Raw genomic sequence first — 21373 nt, 5'->3', positions numbered from 1 at the left:
AGGCAGGTATAAGTAAAATCTGCAGCTGGCTTTCTTTGTGTGGGAGTTCCTTTGCTGGAACCTCCTCAGGCACGTTCAAATTTAGACATGCACTCTAGTGCTGCGTATCCTCATAGCAACCAGGTTTGCGTCACCAGGTCTTCCTGCTGTAGGTGCAGAGCCAAAAATAATAGGAAGTGTGATAGGCTCAGTTACTTTATCTGAACCTGAACTGCAATCAGCTTAGTACCTGTCCCATTGTCATCTTATTTGCAGCTAACACACCCATCATCGCCAACCCTAACATACAAGAAGAACTGCAGTGTTGTCTGCAAACTCAAAATCCCACAGTGGGGGCAAACACAGTATTGGATTTCGAAAATCTCAAGTTCCATTGTCTAGAACTAACCTCTCTTGGCTAATTGCTATGACTGCCATTTTCTACTGCCGTGATCCTCGCTATTTTTTTTTAGGTGGGGCCACTTTGTTAAAAAGGACATTTCAGTGCAAGAGCCAAGATCAGTGCCCCAGTGCCAGACAAAGAGGCTGGTGTTCTGGGCAAGGGAAGAAGAGTCCCCCCTCCCACGCTGCAAAGGGCTGGCACAGCTGTTCAGGTGCAGTCAGAGCAAACCACATAACTAAACAAAGTCTGTTCCACCAAACACACCCTCTGTCTCTGAGTTTGCCTGTCCCACTCCCCTCCCAAACTCACTCTATCCTGTACCTGATTGCAATGCCCCTTGAGCTCACATTTGGAAATGGCAAGCTATCTAAACAGCTTAATGATCAGAGCAGCAGGCAAGGAACCAGGTTCACATCCCACTTTGGCTCCTTGTGATCTTGGGCAAGTCACTTAATCCTCCATTGCCGCAGGTACAAACTCAGATTATGATCCCTGCAGGGACAGAAAAATACTTACTGTACCTGAATGTACACTACTTTGATGGCTTGCAGGTGATAATATTTTTTAAATCCTGAAACAAGCATCGAAAATTCATAGTGATGGTAATATAAGAATACAGGAAGAATGGACAGATAGCCAGGACTTGCGTTTCTTATTACCATCATGTTCTACATTTCTGCTGCTTTGCAACTGTGCTCAAACTATGAAGAGGTGGATGTGGCATAGTGTGGTGACTACTGTAATGCATTCTATATCGGTGTGACTACAATTGGTTCAGAATGCTGCAGCGCGACTGATAGAAAGCTGTAAGTGGCATGATAACATCACATCATTTCTGCAAAAAGGTCGCTGGCTACCAGTATAATACAGGACTAAGTATAAAACTTCATTTCTGATCTTAAAGGAAATGGCATAAATGACTTGAAGAACAGGATCTCCCTCTATACTTAACTGCACCAGGACTTCTTTACAAGACATGCACCTTTTATGACTCCACGTGTAATTTTTCTTTGTTAGCCATGCTAATCTTTTATCTAAACACCTGTTACTCCATCTTATCTGTCTATAGGTTCCATTTCCCCCCTGTGCTATTAAGATGTTTTAATGCGTGTTGTGTTGTCAGTGCATGTAGCATACTATGTTATAGTGATTGTGTACTATTTGAATGCTGTTGTTGGGTTTGTTTTTTTTTACTGCTGTAATTTTTTTTTTTATTTGTAGCATTTGTATCCCACATTTTCCCACCAATTTGCAGGCTCAATGTGGCTTACATTTGCCGTAATGGCGGATGCCATTTCCGGGGAATAGAATTACAGATGGTATTGCATTAGTGTGCGGACATACATGTTAGCATACATACAATGGAACGTACATGAAACATAACATAAATGGAGCAGATCATGGTAGAGAGGAATACAATAAGGTATTACATGAAGTTTTCTGAGTTATGAATTGGATTGTAACATACATTAGGTCATCTACTATAAAAGAGCCTATTCGACATGAGGTATTGCCTATGTTCAGGTTATTCTAGCTGTACACCATCTTGGGTAAATTTCCTCAAAAAGGCAGTAAATAAATCCTAATACTATAACAAATAAATATAACATTGGCAATGTAAATCAGAACCACTGTGCAATCTGGATGGGTCAGTTGGTCATATTCTGTCATCATCTACTAAGTTATTCTGGGCTCAGTACTCAAAGATGCTAAGGCAGTTCTGGTTTCCTAATTATATTTTGAAATTAGTGACAGTTATAAGGATAAATGCTGCTGCATAAATTCATATGCACAAGCTTTTATCAAACATATAAATGGCAAGTGACCGTACTCACTTGCAAATGCGCAGTACAGACTTCCCTCTCTGTCCCGCCCTCGCATCAAGACGTCATGATGTCAGAGGGCGGAACAGAGAGGGAAACGGAACGGAGTCAAATTGTCGGACGCCGCCATTGCCGCCTGGAAAGGAACATCACATGAAACAACCTCCACCCTCCCCCCCATCCCCACCCCCCTCCGTATCGGGCCCCCTGCACTGACCTGACAGCGCCTCTCACATCTGTGTGGAAGCGCTGCAGGCAGCAGCAGAGCGATCTGCTGCTGCCTGTAGCGCTTTCACACGGAGGTGAGAGGCGCTGTCAGGTCAGTGCAGGGGGCCCGGCACGGAGGGGGGAGGGAGCGGTGGCGATGAGGGTAGCTGGACATGGGGGGAGAAAGGAGGGCTGCAATACTCGCCCGTTTTTTCGGGCTTAACGGCTAGTTCATATATAAAAGGAGTAAATTTAGAACGTATTTGACAAACAGTTCTATAATATATTGTTTATACCCCAGTACTAATATGCTTTTCCATTTTAAGTATGGTGTGTGTCTAAGACAAGATTCCTATAACGATCACAGGGTATTGTTCTGAAATAGAGTTCTCATCATTGCTTATCCACAGTAAATTTGTTTTTGCGGGGTTTTAATATCAACTGATTAGTTAACATTCACTGTACCGCTACAGCAAAGCATTTGCCTAAGAGTGCATATGTAGAGCAGAAAGAATCTTATGCTGGGATAATCAAAATAGTATCATCTGTATATAAATCAAAATGAATCCCTACTTTTCTCAGCTGCCAACCACATGTGCTCAAAAAAGCATTGACCACTATTGGTGAAATGTGGGAGCCCAGCCACATCCCATCTTCTACACTTCAGATAAATTACCATACCACTTCACCTTAATGGATCTAACTTCTAAAAATTCAGAAAGCCACTAAAGGGCAGCACCTGCTAAACCCAGATTTTGTAGACTAAATTTCAACTAATTATGATCCATTAATTGAAGACAACTGTCAAGACTAGTTGTATGACTATAGGTTATTTCCCTTTACCCATAAACAGATGTATACCGTGGATTAAAGATGACAATAGCAGCTCTGTACTAACCCCTTAACTTGGGAAATAATTTTTATTTGTCTTTGAGTTGACTGTGCAGCAGATATCCAAGGTACAACATTAATTTATCTAGTTTCACCTTCATATTTTTTTATTTATGCTTCAAAGAGACTTCCAGGGGTTCCTGAATATAAGACTGGCATCACCAACTTTGCTGTAAACAGAGGTTTTTCCCAAATGCTGATTTCAAGAACAATTCCAAGTTGACTATACAGTAGATGTTGATCTCTGAGTTCTAAGCAGGGACTCATGGTCAACAAATATAAAAGAAATAAAAATTACTAATTAGAATGAATTCTGTTAGGAATTAAATACATTAATGATGCTCTCAAGAAACCTGCTGTTCCTGTCACAGGCTGACACCGAGACACTCCCTTACTTTTAGCCCAAAAGTTACCAAATTTTCTACTCCTTTCTTCCTAAACATTCTCCAACTTCAGTACATTTCTGTGGAAGATTAGAACATTTCATCTTTCTATCAAGAACATAGTAACATAGTAGATGACGGCAGAAAAAGCCCTGGACGGTCTATCCAGTCTGCCCAACAAGATAAACTCATATGTGCTACTTTTTGTGTATACCTTACTTTGATTTGTACCTGTCCTTTTCAGGGCACAGACCGCATAAGTCTGCCCAGCACTATCCCTGCCTCCCAACCACTAGCCCCGCCTCCCACCACCGGTTCTGGCACAGACTGTATAAGTCTGCCCAGCACTATCCCCGCCTTCCAACCACCAGTCCCGCCTCCCACCACCGGCTCTGGCACAGACCGTATAAGTCTGTTTTCTGAGCAAGCAGGAAGAAATGATATGCCCGATGTAGGCCTTTGTGCCAGGCACAAAGAAGCCTTCGCTATGCCACACCTCTCAATGTACTGCCCACCCCAACCACCTTCTGCCTGAAACTCCGTGACATGACTAGCCTCTGACACAGATGAAGCTATGGCCCTGTCCGACATTTCTCTACTAGCGGAAGGCACCACTTCACCAACATCTACCAACCAGGGGCGTATCTGTGTGGGGCCACAGGGGCCTGGGCCCCTGCAGATTTCGCCCTGGACCCCCCTACCGCCGTTAACCCTCCCCCCCCCCTACCCTTCATGGTTGGCACTCTCACATTCAGTTCTGGGGTGGTCATCTCTATGACTGATCAAGAAAATAAATGTAATATTTACAATGAAGCAGAATCCTTCACTGGTTTAAGTCTCAAACCTGAGGAATTGTTGGCAATATCTGGAAGCTTTAGCAAACAGTTCTCTGGAATGTAACTAACCAGATATGTCTTGCCCATACCTGCCGAGCTGAATAGCTACAGTGAGTGATATTTGGGGTGTTGAAATGGAGGAGTGTCCACAGTTCTAGTGGTTACAGCTGCAGGCTAAGAACCAGTGATGGCAGGGTTCAAAATCCTACTGATGCTCCTTGTAACTTTGGGCAAGTTACTTAACAATTCATTGATTCAGGTAAAAAAAAATTGGGGCGTCTATTTACAAAACGTTTGTCTCCCACTTTGTGTCTACGGGGGAAATGCTTAGTAAACAGAGCCTATAGATTTTAAGCCCACTGAGGCATGGAACTTCTCACTGTACCTTAATGCAACTTACTTTTAGCTACCAGTAAGAAGACATAAGATAAATCCAAGTAAGTACAAATGACAGAAATGGTACAAGACATTACGGGGAAGTTATCAATGTGGGCTACCATTAAGACATTATTGTACTGCTAACCCCAGTTATTAGTAACTAGGTCTCACTGCATAAAATGGACCATTTGCTAAAATAGCACAAGTCAATGTAAAATTACATGTCTTAATGGTAGTCCACATTGCTGCACCCCGTCATGTGAATAAGTGACCTATTAAGGTTAGAGGGCAAAGGTGTAGAGTTTGCTGCTAAAGCCATCAACTGAACAAGGAAACAGGAAGGAAAAATACCATTCTGCTCTAGAGAAAGTGAAACTGAATCCTTAATTGCAGATTAACTCATTGAATGGGCCGTATGAAGGCTGAATTATCTATGGAATGGTAAATAAGACCAAGAATACTATAATGCCTCTGTATTGCAATATAAATGAGGAAAGGTAGGTGGCTGGCAAAACAGTTATCAGCAAATATTTTATTGACGGTCAAGCCTTTAATTTTTGCCTAAATCTTTTTTAATCAAGTTCTCGTCTCAATGGACAAGAGATTCCATTCACAGGGAGCTCTGTAAAGCGAAGATACTTACCTGTAGCAGGTATTCTCCGAGGACAGCAGGCTGATTGTTCTCACATGTGGGTCGAAGTCCGCTTCGGCCCAGGAAATGGAAATTTTTCCCAGCAAAAATAAAAAGGTTTGCCAGAGTCTTCTGAGCGTGTCCCCTCAGTTAAATCAAAAGCAAACAAATAAATTAACAGCAACTCCAAAGGGGAGGTGGGCGGGTTTGTGAGAACAATCAGCCTGCTGTCCTTGGAGAATACCTGCTACAGGTAAGTATCTTCGCTTTCTCCAAGGATAAGCAGGCTGCTTGTTCTCACATGTGGGGTATCCCTAGCAACCAGGCTCACTCAAAACAATGAACATTGGTCAACTGGACCTCGCAACGGCGAGGACATAACATAGATTGACCTGAAACCATAAACAACTAACTGAGAGTGCATCCTGGAAGAGAACAAAAATGGGTCTAGAGGGGGTGGAGTTGGATTCTAAACCCCGAACAGATTCTGCAGCACTGACTGCCCAAACCAATTGTCGCGTCGGGTATTTTGCTGAAGGCGGTAGTGAGATGTGAATGTGTGGACTGATGACCACATTGCAGCCTTGCAAATCTCTTCAATGGAGGCTAACTTTAAGTGAGCCACTGACATAGCCATGGCTCTAACATTATGAGCCGTGCCATGGCCCTCTAGAGTCAGCCTAGGTTGGGCATAAGTGAAGAAAATGCAATCTGCTAGCCAATTGGAGATTGTGCGTTTTCCGATGGCGACTCCCCTCCTGTTGGGATCGAAAGAAAACAAACTGGGTGGACTGTCTGAAGGGCTTTGTCCGCTCCACGTAAAAGGCCAATGCTCTCTTGTAGTCCAAGGTATGCAAACTGCTTTCGACAGGGCGGGTATAAGGACGGGGAAGAATGTTGGCAAGACAATTGACTGGTTCAGATGGAACTCCACCACCACCTTCGGCAGAAGCTTAGGGTGTGTGCGCAGGACTACTCTGTTGTGATGGAACTTGATATAAGGTGCATGCCTGAAGCTCACTAACCCTACGAGCTGAAGTAACAGCCACCAAGAAAACGACCTTCCAGGTCAAGTACTTCAGATGGCAGGAATTAAGTGGCTCAAAATGAGCTTTCATCAGCTGGGTGAGAACAACGTTGAGATCCCATGACACTGGTGGAAGTTTGACCGGGGACTTTGACAAAAGCAAACCTCTCATGACGCAAACAACTAAAGGCTGTCCAGAGATAGACTTACATTACATGGCGATGATAAGCACTAATCGCACTAAGGTGAACTCTTACGGAGTTGGTCTTGAGACCAGACTCTGACAAGTGTAGAAGGTATTCAAGCAGGGTCTATGTGTAGGACAAGAAAGAGGATCTAGGGCCTTGCTGTCACACCAGATGGCAAACCTCCTCCATTTGAAAGAGTAACACCTCTTAGTGGAATCTTTCCTGGAAGCAAGCAAGACTCAGGAGGCACCCTCTGAAAGGCCCAAGGAGGCAAATTCTAAGCTCTCAACATCCAGGCTGTGAGAGCCAGAGACTGGAGGTTGGGATGCAGAAGTGACCCCTCGTTCTGGGTGATAAGGGTTGAAAAACACTCCAATCTCCACGGTTCCTCGGAGGACAACTCCAGAAGAAGAGGGAACCAAATCTGACACAGCCAGAAGGGAGCAATCAGAATCATGGTTCCGCAGTCTTGCTTGAGTTTCAGCAAAGTCTTCTCTACTAGAGGTATGGGAGGATACGCATACAGGATGCCTGTTCCCCAATGCAGGAGAAAGGCATCTGACACTAGTCTGTCAAGGGCCTGAAGCCTGGAACAGAACTGAGGGACCTTGTAATCTGAGTGGCAAAAAGATCCACCGAGGGTGCCGCACGCTCGGAAGATCCTGCAGGCGATACCCATGTCCAGTGACCACTCATGAGGTTGCATTATCATGCTCAGCCTGTCAGCCAGACTGTTGTTTACGCCTGCCAGATAAGTGGCTTGCAGAAACATGTCGTGATGATGCGCCCAAAGCCACATCTGGACGGCTTCCTGACACAGAAGGCGAGATCCGGTGCCCCCCTGCTTGTTGGTGTAATACATGGCAACCTGATTGTCTGTTTGAATCAATATGAATTGGTTGGACAGCCAGTCTCTGAAAGCCTTTAGTGCATTCCAGATCGCTTGCAATTCCAGGAGATTGATCTGAAGACCTTTTTCCTGAAAGGACCAAGCTCCTTGAGTGTAAAGACCATCTACATGAGCTCTCCACCCCAGGAGGGATGCATCTGTCGTCAGCACTTTTTGTGGCTGAGGAATTTGGAATGGACGTCGCAAGGTCAAATTGGATCAAATTGTCCACCATTGCAGAGAATTCCGGAAGTCGGTGGACAGTTGGATTGCATCCTCTAGACTCCCTGCAGCTTGATACCACTGGGAAGCTAGGCGTGCCATGGGAGTCACATGAACTGTGGAGGCCATGTGCCCTAGAAGTCTCAACATCTGCCGAGCCGTGATCTGTTGAGACATTCAAACTATGGACACCATGGACAGGAGGTTGTCTGCCCTTGCCTCGGGAAGATAAGCTCGAGCTGTCTTTGTGTTCAACAGAGCTCCAATGAATTCCAACTTTTGAATTGGGATGAGATGGGACTTGGAGTAATTGATCACAAACCCCAGTAGTTCTAGCACCTGAATAGTCATTCGCATGGACTGTAGAGCGCCTGCCCTCGAGGTGCTCTTCACCAGCTAATCGTCAAGATAAGGGAACACATGCACTCCCAGTCTGCGTAGTGATGCACACTCTGGGCACAGACGCCAAACCAAAGGGCAGTACACAGTACTGAAAGTGCTGAGTTCCCAGCTGAAGTCGAAGATACTTCCTGTGAGCTGGGAGTATTGAAATGTATGTGAAAGCATCCTTTAAGTCCAGAGAGCATAGCCAATTGTTTTCTTGAATCATGGGAAGGGTGCCCAGGGAAACCATCCTGAACTTTTTTCGGAGAAGGAATTTGTTCAGGGCCCTCAGGTCTAGGATGGGACGCATCCCCTCTGTCTTTTTCTGCACAAGAAAGTACCTGGAATAGAATCCCAGCCCTTCTTTCCCTGGTGGAACGGGTTCGACCGCTTGGGCCTTCAGAAGGGTGGAGAGTTCCTCTGCAAGTACTTGTTTGTGCTGGGAACTGTAAAAATGAGCTCCCAGTGGGCAATTTGGAGGTTTGGATTCCAGATTGAGGTGTATCCTGACCGGACTATTTGAAGGTCGGAGGTTATGAGAGGCCACCTTTGGTGAAAAAATATCAACCTCCCCCCAACCGGCAAGTCATACGGTATGGACACTTTTACAGAGGCTATGCTTAACTGGAGCCAGTCAAAAGATCGTTCCCTGCTTTTGCTGGGGAGCAGCACTGGCCTTAGACGCATGCTGTTGACGAGAATGAGCGCACTGGGGCTGAGCCTGGGAAGGCTGTCAAGAAGCAGGAGTGTACCTACGCCTAGGATAGGAATAGGGAGCACTCCTCTTCCCCCAAAAACACCTCCTAAATGAGGAGGTAGTAGCAGAAGACGCCCGGTGGGAGAGAGAATCCATAGCATCATTATGCTTCTTGATCTGATCAACAAGATCCTCTACTTTTTCACCAAAAAGGTTGTCTCCCCAGCAAGGAACATCCGCCATTCACTGCTGGACCGAATGATCCAGGTCAGAGACACCCAGCCATGAGAATCTATGCATCAATATACCTTCAGCAGCGATCCTGAATGCTACATCAAAAGTGTTAAACGTACCCCTGGCCAGGAATTTTTGACACGCCTTCTGCTGCCTGACCACCTGGCAAAAAGGCTTGGCTTGCTCCGAAAGGAGTGCATCAACCAAGCTAGACAGTTGCCTTATCAAGTCCTGCAAGTGAATGCTCGTGAACAGCTGGTATGATTGGATCTTGGCAGCGAGCATAGCAGCCTGATACGTCTTCCTCCCAAAAGAATCAAGAGTCCTAGCTTCTCTGCCTGGGGGCGCCGAAGCATAGTCTCTAGTACTCCTGGCTCTACTGAGGGCGGAATCCACCACCATAGAATTGTGGGGTAACAGAGACCTCATCAATCCAGGTTCACCATGGATCCGATACTGGGATTCAGCTTTCTTGGCGACCACAGGGCCAGACAGAGGGGCCGACCAGTTTCGAATAAGGACTTCCTTCAGTACCTTAAACAGAGGGACTGTCACAGCCTCTTTAGGTGGAGTAGAATAGTCCAGGACTTCGAGCATCTCAGTCCTGGGCTCATCCTCAACCTCGACAGGGAAGGGAATAGACGTAGCCATTTCCCGGACAAAAGAGGAAAAGGAAAGACTCTCCGGTGGAGATAGTCTCCTCTCTGGTGGAGGGGAAGGTTCAGAGGGAATCCCATAGGACTCATCAGAAGAAAAGTACCTGATATCTTCCTCTGACTCCCACGAATGCTCCTGCTCAGTATCAGATGAGACCTCTCTTAAGATACTCTGACACTGGACCTGCCTCGACACTGCAGCAGATGGTACAGAAGGCGCAAGCGCCCCCGACACCGAAGCTGACTGACGTAGCAGTCCCTCCAGAAGTTCTGGAAACAAGGCCCGGATGCGCTCGTTCAAAGCCACCATCGGAAAAGGCTATGGGGTTGGTGGAACAGGCAGTGTCAGAATCTGTGAAGGCTCGGGAGCAGGTACCGGGCTGCTAGAAGACCTACGCATCGGCACCTCCTGTATCGAGGGGGAGCGATCCTCTCGGCGCCGACGCTTCTTGGGTGCCGACTCTCTTGATGCCCCGGAGCTCCCGGCATCGTGCGTCGAAGGAGAACGATGACGGTGCGTCTTCACCTTCGCTCAATGCCCGTCATCGAGACTCCTCGGTACCGATGAGGAGGACGTGGAATCCTCATGTCTCCATCGAAAAGAAAGGAAACTTAAAAATAGGAAAAAAACTAAAAGAGACTACGGGAGTAAATAATTTTTTTTAAGAAAATGACAAAATAATAAAAGATATAGAAAGAAAAAAGTCGTCAGACTCTGTTCCTGGGCCAAAAACGAGGCGAGCAGAAAAATTCTGTCACCTCGTCGCAGACAAAAAAGAACTAAGGGGACACGATCGCGCGACGGGCAGGAAGTCATCCGCACATGCGCGCTGCTCGCGCGCCAGAAGACTCTGGCAAAACTTTTTATTTTTGCTGGGAAAATTTCCGTTTCCTGGGCTGACGCGGACAACGACCCACATGTGAGAACAAGCAGCCTGCTTGTCCTCGGAGAATTTATTAATTTGTTCAAGGTGCCTTCTGAATGATATCCTTAGAGAGTAGGAAAGTCAAGCTTGCAGATCTCAATACACTGCGTGGATCTCATGAATGGTTGACAAATCAACATTTTTGCCTAGCAGTTTTCTCTTATTCCCTTTTGAGCTTCCAGTTTAATTGGAACTTCCTGCTGTTGGGCTGTGGTGCAATGAACCTTTATTTGCAACTCTCTAGGGAATTATCCTTTATTTTATATTTGTTATAGTCCCTCTTATCCAGTGGACAAAGGCTCACCCACTTTGGGCTCAGCCCACCAAGCAGCAGAACCTTTTGCTGGGATCCCCAAGCCAGCTGCCAGCTGAAGACCTGTGTTCTTTCCAGGACCTTTTTAGTGGGTGTTCCGCCTGGCCAACTTCTCCCTGCTGTCTGGCATCTCTCCTCTTGCTTTCACTCTCCCCTCCCCCCAACGGCCCAGCATCACTATTTCCCATTCTAATGAGGATCCAGCATCTACCACAGTCTCTCAATCCCTCCCCTCCTCCTTCCCGTGCACCTTTTAAACCTTCTTTTCACTTTGGAGGTCGCCAGCAGTGAGCAGTAATTCATACACACTGTTTGCAACAGGCCCCTGTGTAGGGTTACCATATTTTGTCCTCTGAAAAAGAGGACATATGTCCCGCCCATGCCACGCCCCCTGCCCTGCCCCCTGTCACATATTCCCCTCTTCCCCGGGTCACATATTCCTCTCCCCCCCCGTCACCTCCCCTCCCCTTACTTACTATCTACTGCCCTAGTGACGTCTTCGGGGCAGGAAAGAACCCCCTCTTTCCTGCCCGAAACTCTGTCCTTGCCCTGCATTCTGTTGCTGTGATGGTCTAGGGATTCAAAATGGCCACCGAGAGTTGAAGTCTCGCGAAGCCGCTTCAATTCTCGGTGGCCATTTTGAATCCCGAGACCGTCACAGCAACAGAATGCAGGGCAAGGCAGCACTCCGGGCAGGAAAGAGGGTGCTCTTTCCTGCCCTGAAGAGGTCACTAGACCACCAGGGTAGTAGATAGTAAGTAAGGGAAGGGGAGGGGAGGCTAGGATAGGCCTGCCACCCGCCCGCCTGTTTGTCCAGAAATCCGGACAAACGGGCAGACTGGCAAAACCCGTCTGGACGCCTAGACATGTCCTCAAAAAGAGGACATGTCCAGGTAAATTCGGACATATAGTAACCCTAACCCCTGAGCTTTCCCTCTGAAGCAGCTTCCTGCTTCTGCATAGATGGGACCACATCAGAGGGAAGGCTCAGGAGCTGGCAGTAAGCAGGGGGTGTGAGACTGTGGAAGCTCCCAGATCATCAGGGGGAGGGGGGTTGAGAGACTATGGAGATGCTGGATCATCGGGGAGGGTTCCGAGACTGTGGGAGATCCTGGTTTGTCAGGGGGATGGGCAGTGGTGGAGAGAAAATTTCATGCCCACCCAAAATTGGCCTTCTGGCTATGCTACTATCCCCATCTCATCTATCCCAGACCCAGGAGAAACAGACTAGGAATATTTCATCATTTAGCAACAACAGAAATACCAATGACATTTTTGTTTCATTTCATTTTCAGTTGAAAATCACTGAAAACAGTGCGGTTTTATTTTTGTTTAGTTTCCACCTTAACCCATGCTCAGAAAACATCTATTGCACACAAAAGATGGAAATGAAACAAATAAACAGGAAAGGAAAGACTTGCCATATACATCCCTATCACAGTTGCTTCCTCTACAACCTGACTAATATGGCCCTAATTCTGGTCACTAGCAGGGCAATTCTATAAAGAGGCAACTGTATTTAGATGCCTTGAAGGCACATATTTGGAGTCTATTCTATAATGGAAAGTAGGCACCTAACTGGCACTTAATGCCAACCATAGAGCTGGTGTAAATCTCCCCTAGATTGGGGAGATACAAGTATACTTATAGCATTCTATAAGTTATGCACATAAGTGTGGCTCTGCCCAGACTAAGCCCATGTGAACCTCCACCTGCAAAGTAAATATTATTGAAAATATGTGCATACTTACAGAATAGTGCTTAGCCAGATTATTATTCACATATATATGTGTTCTTTATAGTATGTTTGTAAGCGATATTGCCGAAGAGCTATCTGGTAAGGTTTGCCTCTTTGAGGATGATATCAAAATCTGCAGTAGGTGTGGATACCATAAGGAAGGATCTAGCAAATCTTGAAGAATGGTTCAGCATTTGGCAGCTAAGATTTAATGCTAAAAAATGCAGGGCCATGCGTTACTACTACTACTTAACATTTCTAAAGCACTACTAGGGTTACGCAGCGCTGTACAATTTAACATAGAGGGACGGTCCCTGCTCAAAGAGCTTACAATCTAAGAGACAAGTGAACGGTCAATCCGATAGGGGCTACAAAACCCCAAGGGAGTTGTACCGTTTAGGGGGTGAAGTACTTCTGTGCACAAGAGAGGAGCAAGACTTGGGTGTGATCGTATGTGATCTTAAGGTGGGCAAACAGGTAGAAAAGGTGAAGGAAAAAGCCAGAAGGATGCTTGGGTGCACAGGGAGAAATAATGGACAGCAGGAAAAAGAGGTGATGATGCCTCTGTATAAGACTCTGGTGAAACCTCATTAGGAATATTGTGTACAATTCTGGAGACCACACCTTCAAAAAGATATAAACAGGATGGAGTCAGTCCAGAGGGTCGCTATTAAAATGATCAGTGGTCTTCGTCATAAAGTATATGGGAACAGACTCAAAGATCTCAATATATATACTTTGGAAGAAAGGTGGGAGAGGGCAGATCAGTGGCGTAGCCAGACCTGACATTTTGGGTGGGCCCAGAGCTAATATGGGTGGGCACTAGGTATGAGTAGTGTTTCTTGGGATATTACAAAATAATGCCTTAGAATGCACTTGATGATGGATTTCTAAGTAGTCTGCCCAACAGCTGCCCTGCATCAACATAAACCACATACATACTTAATGGAGGGGGAAAAACCCCAATATTTTAAAATACAGTTACATTATGCCATAATCCATCAGAGCCATCATTTTGATTACAAGAGTAATCAAAATGCTGACTGGTAGTGGGCTTCTGGGTGGGGGTGGGATCTTCACTGCCTATGGCAAAAAAAGTATATTTAATCATTAAATATACCTTTTTTGCCATAGGGAGTGAAGAGCTTATACCACCCAGAAGCCCACCACTAACCAGCATTCTGATTACACTCTTGAGTATGAACACATTACATGACACGCTAAAATAAAAAAAAATATATGTATTTTACCTGCTGGGCAGCTGCTTGCATGTGGTGCAGAAAAGCACCCTGGCTCCTGTTCCTGTTGTGTGGGGCCGCAGGGGAGTGCTGCTATGATCGATTTGAGAATCGAGAGGAGACTAATAATAAATAAAATCATCTAGACCCAGCTGGCAGGCACAGGGTGGACTGTGGAGGAGCAGCGCCCACGACACAGCTGACAGCTTTTCCCATGTGGCACTGCGTGCGGCGCCATCATGCTGTGTGCACTGCGGGGAGCGTGGGGGTGCTAGGCTTACTGAAGTTTCTTGAAGTTCTCACCACCCCCGTACACCTCGCCACTCTGTGGGTCGTCCAGCAAGGTGATCCGGTGGCCAGCCTGCGGCGTGTATAGGTTGCGAACAACGCCGAAGGGAGCGTGCACACTGCCCATCACCTCCTGCAGGAAGACGTCAAAGTTGCCCACCTTCCTCTCGTGGATGAGCATGCGGCGACCCTGGTAAAAGGGATCCCCATTGCAGTACACCACCATGCTCTTCACGCTGCTGAGCCAACCCAGCTGCACCGCCACTTCCTTGATCCGAGCCCGACTCTCCCATCCTCCTCCCGATAAATGCACATACATAGTAACATAGTAGATGATGGCAGAAAAAGACCTGTACGGCCCATCCAGTTTGCCCAACAAGATAAACTCATATGTGCTACTCTATGTGTATACCTGACCTTGATTTGTATCTGCCATTTTCAGGGCACAGACCGTAGAAGTCTTGCCCAGCACTAGCCCCGCCTCCCACTCACTAGCCCTGCCTCCCAACACCGGTTCTGCGAATTGGCGAAAGCCTGGGACAAGCAGAGAGAATCCCTAGCTGAAAAAGCTAAAGTCAGCGAAGCAGATCAAATAGGATGTATAACAGCACAACAGCTAAAAAAAAAATGGCCTGGTTAGATCAAGGGTCAGATTCTAGGTCTCTTGTTTGCTCTGCGCAAAGGCCTCCTTTGAAAGAGATCACCAGAAAAAAAAAAAAAAAGAAGAATGAGCACAGTGAGGATCAGAGAAAAGTAATAACCCAAGTACCAAGGGTTCACCCTCCAAGCAACAGACTTCCTTCAGTGACAAAATGCTGCAGGGAGGGGGCTCCAACCTAACAGAAGCACCCAAAACATGCATGAGCACCCAGGAACGGAAAGAACTCTTAGGAAATCAAGACCCTTCTTTTGGGGTTCCTATAAGTTTCTGAAGTCATTAATCTCATCACTGCACTTTGAACAGATCACACACAATTTCCCTTAATTGCTTTAAAATCACTCAGGCTACCGTCTCTTTCCCAGGATCCCGCTCCCAAAGAAAAACACTCAGGAGTTGAAGGATGTGCCAGAGGCAAGCAAGCAAAAGTCCAAGGCGGAGTAAAGGATAAAAGCAGAAATTAACACCTTAACGGGCTGTACCACATCAAACCTAAACAAAACACCAACTCCACGGCAGAGCCTGTACAAGTATCATGTCAGCAGCCATATGTATGCAAAAGAAATGCTTCCTCCGGAGTCTCCATTTAAACACACAATTTCAACATAAAATAATAATAATAAAACAGTGTCCCCTTAGGTTACCTCACAAAAATCCCGCTGGGTAGAAAGTTGAGTTGAACCTTGAACATCGATGGTGAAAAAAACAGACCAGCATCCCTGTCTGACGATACCTGGAGCATCACAGCAGCAGCCGCTTAACTGAAAAGTAACGACGTGACTTATTTCTAGAGAAGGGGGGGAGGTGTTCTCATCCAAATCAGAACTCGCCAGCTTCAGGTAAAACTTCTCTGGTGCTGCTCGAAAAGCGGCAAAACCCAAAGCTCACGGAGAGCTGTAGGGACAGCAGCCTATGCATCATTTAAACCGAAACAACAAGAACTGGAGCAAAACAGCAACCGGAAGCTGATGCGACGGCAGAAAGGCTGTGGCTGTGTACATTTTGGCACTTAAACTGGGTGGGCCTGAGGCGAGATTGGGTGGGCCTGGGCCGACCCAGGCCCACCCGTAGCTACGCCAGATGTTTAAATACCTCCATGGCGAAATCCAAAATGGCGTCATAGAGACTTCACTTACCCGACGCTCCCAAAATCTCTCCGCGTTATAGCAGCCGAAATCCCTTCTGTCCATTGTAAGATGGTGAAAAGAAGAGGAAAGGTTCGGGAATTGCCCTCAACCCCGGCCGGAACACAAACTCGACAGCAACCGACGCTGGAAAGATTTGGTGTAACGTCGGGACCTGTTGCAGCTTCTTCTCCGATCGGAGCCGAGTTATTAGTGTCGGCCGACAGTGGAGACGGGGTTTCTTTAAGCCCTGTCGAGCGAGCGGCTCCCCCACAGCCGGGAACACGGAACCAGGAAGTAGTGCCTGACGCTCAGCCGTCCGAAGTGGTCGAGAAGAGCGAGCAGAGAGGGAGCCCACACTTGGAGACAGAACTGGCCGAGAGTGTATCGGTAGGAACTATTTCAAGAATCCCTAATAATATTATCACAACTTTGAACCAAACACTCAAGACTCCCCTTCCCCCGGTGATCTCAGTGGGTCAATTGAATAAACCAGCCGTTGTGACACTGGAGTCACTTTGGGACCTAAATTACACTTTGCACTCATCCCTACAAGCAATGATTATAAAAAATGTAGAGGGAATTAAGACATTGTCAGAAGCTGCCCTGATCCAGGATCAAATAAACACAGTTCAAACCTCTAAGATGGAAAGAATCGAGGAAAAATTGAGAAACGTAGAGATTATAACTCAAACTTCAGCCAAAGAAAAAAGCTTTACATATAGGAAAATGGAATATCTGGAAAATCAATTAAGACGATGTAATTTGAGATTGACTAATTTTCCAAGATCGCCAGTGTTAGCACCGGCAGAAATGTTTAAAAAATATTTGGTTGAAGTGTTGGGCATGTCAAAGGATTTATTACCTCCATTAGTACGCGTTCAGCATTTTCAGTCTACTTATGAAGTAGATAAACAGTGTGATAATTTGAATCTAACAACTTTCCTCGAGTCATCCCTAGAAGTAATAACGCAAAGAACATCAGCTGTGGTAACTTTCGCCCTGGAAATGGATAGGAATGCTGTTTTGAGACTTTTTTTCAGGAACATTGACTCAATGTTTTTAGGAGCTAAAATTAGAATATACCCGGATTTGTCCAAAGAAACACAGAAACGGAGGAAGGCCTTTTTGGCACTCCGTCAAAGATCTGTTGTTCTTGGTGCAAACTTTGTACTTAAGTTTCCTTGTGTTTGCCGGATATTATATCAATCTAAGAATTATCAGTTTTTTGAACCTAAACAACTAGAAGAGTTTTTGATTTCTAAAGAAGGATTGAATGCAAATTTAGTGGTTTGAGAAACAAATGCACACTGTTAGAGATCATTGAGAGTAGCGATCAGGTTATAGTGAATCCCATGTAGTGTATCTACTTGAATAATTAACATATTTTGTTTATTTCCACTTTAATTTTGGATTGTAAATTACTAAATTTAAGTGAGGTCGATAGAATAGATCATGATTTTCATTTATGTTTCATTATTTCCTAAATGTTTTTTCTTTTTACAATTGCCATATTAATTCTGTATGGAATAATATATAAATAATAAAGATTATAAAAAATAAATAAATAAATAAATACCTCCATGGCATGGTGAGTCTCTTTCAGCATGGGAAAGGTGATCAATTCATGGAAAGGTCACCTAGTGGAGGTTGTGGAGACAAAGGGCCTGATATTCAGCGCTATTTAACTGGACAGGAATGGCTCCTGGCTAGTTAAATAGTGCTTAGATGGCTAAGAGATCATATTTAGCATGAGATAGCCGGTTATCTCTGCTGAATGTTAACGCTTAGCACATAGAAGCTAAGTGGCTATATCGTGCAATATAGCAGGCTATCTGTAGATATTCAAGCACTGGCTGGCCAAGTTTAGCAGGCAAATTGGACTGCCTAAATATCAGTCTTATCTTTGCCTGCTATTAACTTAACTAGCCAGTGCTGAATATTCACATAGCTGGTTAAGTTAAAGCCAGCCAAACAAAACCCCCAGATATTCAATGCCGGCCACTGGAAATGGCCTGGCATTGAATATCTGGAGTCAGCACTGCTGGCGGCAGCCAACCACACTGCCCGCCACCAGCTGAATATAGGGGGGAAAGACTATACCTAAATTCAAGAAAGTCTGGGACAAGTATGTGGCTTTATTTTCCTGCACACTGGAATACTTTTTTCCAGAAGTTGTGAAGTTACACTTCAGCGGCCCCTGAGGAAGGCTTTGTGCCAAAACATGGCCTATGTAGGGTTGCGGGCTACCTTTGCATTTCCTTGTGATTATTTGCGGCAAACAAACATTTTAGTAGGTCATACTTGTATCTTGCCTGTGTCTTTTGGAACATTTCTTCCCTTCCACCCTTGTTTTGTACTAGGATCTCTAAGGGACAGGAAGAGATAGAAGATGGCATAGATCGGCAGACTGAATAGGCCATATGTTTTTTTTCCATCTTAATTTTTCTCTGTTTCTATATCTATGTTTCTCATACACATGTAAATGACTAGTATACTGGTATTTACTGTACATGTGTACTTGCTACTTAAATCCACACAGCTCCTTCTAGAATTACCTCCTAGATAATTGTGCAATGTCTCAGTCTCCCTTTCCCTTTCCTGAGTGGAGGAGTAGCCTAGTGGTTAGTGCAGTGGACTTTGAACCTGGGGAACTGGGTTCAATTCCCACTGCAGCTCCTTGTGACTGTGGGCAAGTCACTTAGCCCTCCACTGCCCCAGGTACAAAATAAGTACCTGTATATATGTAAACCGCTTTGAATGTAGTTGAAAAATACCACAGAAAGGCAGTATATCAAGTCCCATTTCCTTTTCCCTTTCCTCAGAAGTTATGAATGCAGTCTCTGCTGTATCCTTGGCCCCCGTTGATCTAGCAAACAGAAGATCATCTAACTCAGGTGAAACCAGATCTTTCACAAGATCAACCCTGTACAGTAAGTCTGACTTATTTTGTCATTGAAGGATCCTTTAATCCACTGCACCTCATAAAAAGCCATGCATACATTTGGAATGGCAGGCAGCACTGCCTAAAGAGAGGACCATATCAGGGAACATCACAGGTGCTGTAGAATGAGACTGATGTGCATTGGAAGAGCAAGGCAAGAGAAGAATTAACCCATTTTTGCTAGCATTATTATTATCTCAAAGTAAATTAAAATCTCTTGATTCTCCTCACAAACTGCGTATGGCGTATCCTCGGTATCTCATTAAAAACTAAATTCCTGCGTATTATAACCAATATAAAGTTATTGCGCTAATAAAAGACATGTGGAGGCTCATTTTCAAAGCACATAGAGTTACAAAGTTACATAGGTTACTACAGTATGCAACTTTAACTGAGTGTAGTTCCTTTCCAGCCAACCTCTGGAGAGCTAAAACCAGTTCTTGTACTGAGGAAAAGTAAAGGTGTGCTTGGCACTTTTTTTTTTAGGGTTCCTGTTACATAATGAAATTAATAACCACAACTAAATGAAAAAGAAAACACTGATGATAAGGATTTGGGGGTCTATGGTACATCTCTGACTGGACCCTACTGCTCTCCAACTTCAGCTATAGAGAACAGAATCCATCCTTGCAGCAGTTCACAGGTACTGTTAGGTAAGATGCCTGAGCACAATAAAAAGGAAGAGCAAAAAATGCTCAGGAGAAAGTCAGCATGGTTTAAGGGTCATTAAACAGGGAAAGGTATTTCTAGGAAAAAAAAAATTCAAGCTCAAACTGAGAAGGGCATCCAAACAGAAAGAGACCCCTTTTACTCTTTGGCTTCTTGACAGTGTTGCAGTGCAGTGGCCCTGTTCTGGAATTTCCACAGCTGGGCTCTGCAGAGGAACATGGCTGAGTCACAGAGTCTCCTCATCTGCCAGGGCTTTGGAATGCTGATCTCATAGTTGCAGGGACCTTTTTATGGTAAGCAGTGGGTGAAACACTGAAATGAGGTTCTCATGGACATTTAATCTGCCTTTCCTTACAGTGTCAGCTGTGAGCTTTCAAAAGGACAAAGCAGTGGGAAGATTTCAGTTGAGAAAAGGCTAAAGAGGTTAGGGCTCTTCAGCTTGGAAAAGAGATGGATGAGGGGAGATATGACTGAGGTCTACAAAATCCTGAGTGGTGTAGTAGAAGTGAATTAATTTGTTTTACTTGTTCCAAAAGTACAAAGACTAGGAGACACTCAAGGAAGATACATGGAAATACTTTTAAAACAAATAACAGGAAATATTTTTTCACTCAACAAATAGTTAAGCTCTGGAACTCTTTGCCGGAGGATGTGGTAACAGCAGTTCGCGTATCTGGGTTTAAAACAGGTTTGGACAAGTTCCTGGAAGAAAAGTCCATAGTTTGTTATTGAGACAGGTACTTGTGACCTGGCTTGGCCACTGTTTGGAAACGGGATACTGGGTTAGATGGACCATTGGTCTGACCCAGTGTGGCCACACTTATGTTCTTATGAGAAATTGCATCTTTGTGGAGTAGAGAATGATTGCTACAACGAAGGAAAATGCAACAATATCAGAAGTGTAAGTGTGTGTAAGAACAGGTGTTTATATAAGCATGCACGAACAGTTTCCAAACTCAAGGCATTGCTTTCCTGCATGTAAAGGACAAAGTTGGGCACTGTAAAAATGAGCGCTATTCTATGAGCAATGCTGCAAGTTGGGCACCATTTATAGAATAGCACTTAGTGCCAGGATCCGCATCCAATTTGGGGCACAAGGATTTACACTAACTGAAACTTGATCTAAATACTTATGCCTAAATTAGGCACAAGGATTAGGAGTGGCCTAGTGGTTAGTGTAGCAGATGTTGATCCTGGGGAACTGGGTTCAGTTCCCACTGCAGCTCCATGTGACTCTGGGCAAGTCACTTAACCGTCCATTGCCCCAGGTTCAAATAAATACCTGTATATACTATGTAAACCGCTTGGAATGTAATTGCAAAAACCACAGAAAGGCAGTATATCAAATCCCATTCCCTTTATTCTATAATACTGCGTGTATCTTTAGTGAATGCTCCTGACCTGCCCGTGCCCCCTTTTTAATTGCACACTAAAAAATGTATGTGTGCATCTTTATAGAATAGTGCCTAGCAAGATTAAGCAAATTCATTGTTGTCAATTAGCACTAATTATTAGCACCCAATTATTGGTGCTGACTCTTTACATAATTAAATTGCACGCACAAATTGAGCACATGCCCAAATCTGTGAACACAATTTTGAGCATCATTTAAAGAAATTGCCCGAAATTACCCAATATTTATTGATT

This window comes from Microcaecilia unicolor, chromosome 13, assembly GCF_901765095.1.
Source record: "Microcaecilia unicolor chromosome 13, aMicUni1.1, whole genome shotgun sequence".
Taxonomy (NCBI): domain Eukaryota; kingdom Metazoa; phylum Chordata; class Amphibia; order Gymnophiona; family Siphonopidae; genus Microcaecilia; species Microcaecilia unicolor.
The sequence above is the reverse complement of the archived record's forward strand: the minus strand, read 5'-3'. Positions refer to the sequence as shown.